The sequence below is a fragment of the Cornus florida genome, unplaced genomic scaffold (assembly GCF_030987335.1).
Source record: "Cornus florida cultivar Cherokee Brave unplaced genomic scaffold, ASM3098733v1 CherokeeBrave_3.0.0_Hap2_Chr09, whole genome shotgun sequence".
Classification (NCBI taxonomy): domain Eukaryota; kingdom Viridiplantae; phylum Streptophyta; class Magnoliopsida; order Cornales; family Cornaceae; genus Cornus; species Cornus florida.
Genome location: NW_026775579.1, coordinates 38,086,773 through 38,092,772, shown reverse-complemented (window position 1 = coordinate 38,092,772; position 6,000 = coordinate 38,086,773).

Sequence of the window (6,000 nt, the reverse complement as noted above, 5' to 3'; positions counted from 1 at the left end):
CCACGATGGAAAACCTAATTAAGCCCTAGTCTAGTTGGCGTGAGATACACAAGACTAGAATCCTGTTTAACATTACAATTAAATACACTAATAATTTAAACCTAATTAACTTATTTAAATAAACTAACAAAACATTTAAATAATTAAAAACTACTTTAATTCAATTAAATAACAATCCAATTAAATAAAACCATTAATAAATTAATGAAAAACAAGCAAATACACCAATTAATGTAACTACAGAAAATCAAAATACAATTAAACAATTAATCAATTTAAACAAACACAATTAAAGAAAACAATCCATTTAAATAAAACAGTTAATTAAAATAAACCACTACTCAAATAAACAATTTGACACATAAGAACTTAGCCACAAAATCAAATTAAAATTGTACATAGAATAAAAATTTAAATTCCAATCTTATCCTTTTAAAATTAGGGGTGTTACAATATTATATTACAAAATTAAAATAATTCAACTAATATTGAATTATATAAATAATTCAATAATCTACTTATATAACATGCTTCAATTTCATATAATATTGAACACATCAATATTTAGTATATTATCCTATAATATGTAATACCCCTAATTTTAAAAGGATAGTCCTGGCATTTTATTACATTTTATTTAATTATTTAGTTGCAATTTTATTTGTTTAATTGATTATGTGTTAATTTAATTGAATTAGTTGTTTATATTTGTTTTATTTCTTTTGTTTAACTGACAATTTGTTTAAGTGAATTAGTTACTGTTATAATTATGTGCTTATGTGGCTATTTAAATAATTGTTTTCCTTTTAATTAACCGTTTGGCCGTGTTTTGGCTTTGTGATTTAAATGTATTTTAGCTTTTTAGTTATTAGGGTTTTATGTTATACATCGTGACTGGGTTTGAGCCGACTTGTAGTTGGTTTAGGATTTAATTTAGGGTTTCAAATAAAGCCTATAAATACATAAGTATACGTCTGCCACGGGTTTTGTTAACCCTATTCACGTAACAGAGAGATACAAAGAGTTGTGAGAAACAGAGAAACAGAGAGTGAGCTTGAGTGATTTACAGAGAGGTTCAGGAAGGAAGGAGTGGAGTGCTTCTGGGTTGAACCAAGAGTACCGGAGGTGTTGAACGATAGCCTAAGACGTTGACGGAAAACTCAGAGACGGAGGTTTAAGATTTCTGGACTGAAATCAAAGGCAAGTTTATGTTCTACTCTTTCCCTTTAATCTGTGTTATGTGCATGCCTAGCTAGACTCTAGGAGCTTAATTAATGCTAAAACAAAATGATCATGCATTGTTTAATCGGACTTAAACAGGGAGTTTCATGATTGTATATACTTATTCATGATATTTTTTTATTTTTAGATCTTTATGCATGAACTGTGGTATAACTTGAATCGTTGCCTACTAAAACCCTTAAAATAACTTAATATGGATGTATGGGACTTAGGTTGAAGCTTAGAGGCTTTAACAATGAAGTTTTAGGGTTCACAGAGGCTGAACAGACAAAGAAGATGACTTCAGCACCAACTCAGCCGACTAAGTTGGCAACTCAGCCGACTAAGTTAGAACTCAGCCTTAGGGCTAGGAGGATTTTGAATTTTGGCTTAGACTTAGGGCTTATTTGGCTAGCACACTTGATGTAGTGGTTTTCCTAATGCTTTGAACTTTGTTTTTCATTGAGTAATTGTGCCTTAAATTTTAAAATGTAGCAGGATCATGGTTCCCCCAAGAGAAATATGTGGTGGTGTGTGGACAACACCATGAGAATCATGGACATTCTCTGGTGCAGTGGAAGGAGGCTAGGTCGAAATGCCATTGCATCCAACCATGCAATTAAGTCCCGAAGGACAGTAATTTCCTTACTAAGGGATGATTGCTATGTAATATTTTGGAGAGCAACTTGAAGCTCATCATCTTTGCTCTTAAGCTATCTTTTAAGTTTATCAATTTCCTCAATAAGCTCGAATTTAGAAGCATCCATAATAGATGCATCCAAACCTTCTGAAAGGTAGACAACCTCCCCAATCTCTCTGTTAGAAGGGTTGAGGATAGGATCATGTTACAGGTAGGGCTGCAAGTTAAGCTGGCCCAACCTAGCCCAGTCCCAACCCAACCTCAACCCGAATCGGGTTGGATTGCCCCTACCCGAATTGTACCAAACATGGGTTATAGTCAAAACCCAGCCCAAATATTTTCGGGCGGGTTGGGTCGGGTTAATGGGTTGAGTTTTTTTTTTATTTTTTATTTTTTCAAAAATTTATATATTATATATATTTGATTATATTATTATTAAAAAACAAATTTTTTTAGGGCAAATCATTTCAGCCTCCCAATTGCCTCCATCTCTATTCTCATTCTCAACTCTAAACTTGCCCTCTTTCTCTCACAGCAACTGCAAACTACAAAATCTACAAGAATTAGAAGTTCAAAACCTATATATTTCAGTTTATTTATTATTCTGCAAGAATCAAAAATTCAAAACCTACTAACTATATCAAAACCCACATTGGCATATCATTTCAGATTGTTTAAAAAATCAAAACCTATATCTTTCAGTTTGCATCGCCCGCTGTTCCAGTTCGGGTTCGCTGTTCGCAAGCTTCAGCCACTGTCTCTCAACTCTCAAGCTTGCCCCCTCTCTCTCTCTCTCTGCAATTGCTAACTTGTATATATGGGTTTTGTTTTAATTTTTGGAAGTGACGGCGGCAGCGGCAGAGGCGGAAGGACGGCGAGGGCGGGGGGTTCAGCGGCTGAGGGCGATGGACGGTGGCGACGAGAGAAAGAGAAAGAGAAAGAAGAGAGAGGAAAAAGTAGGGGGGAATGGGTTTTAGGTTGCGTTCGGGTTGAGCCCAAGCCCAACCTAAACATGTCTGGGTTTTGACAAAACCCAACCCGAAAATAAGCCTGATTTGTGAATTTTAAGCCCAAATTTTAAAATTTCTGAGTTGCGTTAGCCCGCCTTAGCTACAAGACATTCAGAACCTTTGCAACTTTATTCCCCATGACGGAGGGGGCACGTGGTTTAGACCTGGATGGAGGAGATTCCATGGTGGTGGTACGCCATGATTTAAAGGAAAATATATCTTAGCAGCGGAATAAGAGGTTGCAGGAGGTATCTTTGTGGCTAGCTTAGGCCTTAAGTTAGTATGTTGTAGAGATTTAAGTGGAACGCAAGGGGGTTTACCAGCAACAGCAGGCAGGGACGGAGCCAATTAAGGACCAGGAGGGGCACGTGCCCCCCCTGGATTTTCTCCCTCTCTTATATTCTATATATATTTATAATAATATATATGTTTTTTAATGAAAATATGGAAAGTGCCCCCCCTGAATTTTCTCATTCTCCGTAGAATTCTATATATGTTTCATATTTTTTTATCCTAAATTATTTTCTTAATCCTTATATTCTATATCTATAAATTAATTTCATTCCAAAAATATCATTATCTCTTCCTATATATATATATACTCATAAATATTGACTTATATACATGTACAATATATTATAAATATATGGTATGGTATGCAGTACTATAATGTGCCCCTCCTAAATTTTTTTTCTGGCTTCGTCCCTGGTAACAAGGATTGGTGGTTTGAGTTTTGGAATGCCCGAACTCGATTTGGTGAAGCTGAGAGGGAATGAAGGGCGGTTTCAGGTGATTAGGGAGGGGATTCCTGGAAGAGGGTCACATTCCGAACTCAGTCAATGTTAGTTTATTTTACCTTTCTTACCGAGAAAGAAAAAATGTAAATTTACAAGATGTCAAATGTTGATATGTGAAAAGTAAGTGTGCGTAACACTTATGTGTTTGAGAGATTAGGGACCATGAAACCACCAAACCCCAACCCCAACCGCTGGCCACCGAACCACCTGAAACCACTATTCCTACCCACCTACAACACCAAATCTCACCATTATCCTTCACCATCCAAACCTAAACTTCCATTAAACAACTTGAATACAAATCCAAATACCAAGCATGCACATATTCCCCACTCCTCACAAGGCAAATCGACTCCTACCAATACACCAATTGCACCCAAACCCCTACTCCCACCCACGAAGAAGTTAGGAAAGCCTTCGGCTAATTTGACTCTGCATTCACCACCCAGGTCTCATCAACTTTCCACTCCTTCAACAAGTTTGGCCACGCATCATCATCTCCCACGTTCACCACAGTCACAGAAGCTACAAAAGAGAAGGTTCTGCATACATTGCAAAATGACAGGCTGTTAAATCCTTCAAGACTTGAAGTCAATGATGTTATTTTGCTGTCGGAGGGTATTGATGCAGCGGTCATGGATGCAGGAAAGTTTGAACTCATCGAGGAAATTGTAAGATTGAAGTCTTACCCAATGATTACTCATTTAAGCTCACTATGCAGTATTTCACTCCACCCCATAGTTATCAAAATCGCAATTCTGAGTCATAGAATCGCACAATTCTACGACTCAGAACTGAAAATCTTAACAAAATCGCTCAATTGGTAGAATCGGGGTAGAATCGGTAGAATCGTAGAATCGTTCGATTCTACACGATCCCAGCGATTCTGAATTACTCCATATTTGTGGTCCTGTTTTGGGTATAAGAAGCCCTAGATTTATTATAGACTTTACGGTTCTTCTCTTTCACGATCGACAAAGCAACTCCGATGAAGAGATAAGATGCCTGAGGAAAAAAAAAAAAAAAAAATGTTGCTAAGGTTTCGGGTGAAAAAGAAGAGGAAGAAGCAGAGGAGGAGGAGAGAGAGGGAAAGAGATCGAGAGTTCGAGACTAAGTGACCTCACCTGAGAGAGACGAGAGGAGATGCCGGTTATCTTTGGATGTCGGCTGATTTCCTAGACTCTAACCATACAGATAGACAAAAGATGTATATTGTATACTTGACCTAAAATCTGTAAACTTACCGTATTACCTTTCTTGATATATTTGAGGCAATATGTTATGTAGCAGGGTCTATTATAACTATTATGCAACCAATCATATTTTAACCTGCAAAGGAAAATAAAAAAAGTTAGAATTTTAAATTATGAATTTAAAAGAAACTGTTTGAATATTTTTATATGAACTTATCCCTTATATATATATATATATATATATATATATATATATATAATGCTTTGGCTTATCCTCTATGTATTTTAAAGATAATTTTTGTTTACAAAGCAGGTTTGAGTTATATTTTTATTAGTTTGGTAGAATCTTACGATTCACGATCCGATTCTACAATTCCGATTCTACGAAGTCCAAAACGATTCCGGGTAGAATCGCGATTTTCACAACCTTGCTCCACCCTCACTGGTTTTTGCTTGGGATCATCTCATCTGGTTCAAGCACCATATCCCACAGCATGGTTACATTGCTTGGTTAGCACTAAAAGAAAGACTTGCCACTCTAGATACCAAGCCAATGATGAAGAAGCACTACACTAATGCATGCTACTTATGTCTTGCTCATGAGGAGTCAGTGGATCACATCTTTTTCAAATGCCAATTTAGTTCCATAATTTGGGACTTCATCCAACATGCTGCTGGTTTCTACATTAAGCCTGACAATTGGAGGGAGTTGATTTCTTGGTGCACAACAGCTTGGACACAAGAACATTACATCACTTATAAGCTACTGCTTTCAAGTGCAATTTACTTCATCTGGCAAGAGAGAAATGCAAGAGCTTTCAGGAATCAGTCTTGTTCAGCTACACAAATCATTCACCTCATTAAGGGATGCATTAGAGCAAGATTTGCCTCTCTCAAATTAAGGAACAACACTGATATAAGAAGGATTGGGACACTGGAGGCTTTGCATCAACTCTTCATTGCACAAGGTCACTCATGGTTCCTTACTTAAGCAGATTCTGAGCTCATTCCTTTGGGACTGACTTGTGTAACCCTGTTGCATGAATTGGTTAAGTAAAGTTGTGTAATGTTTTGTTGAATGCTGCCAAGGAGTACTCCTATGGTTAGCTTTGGATGGTTGCATCACTTTGTACATTATC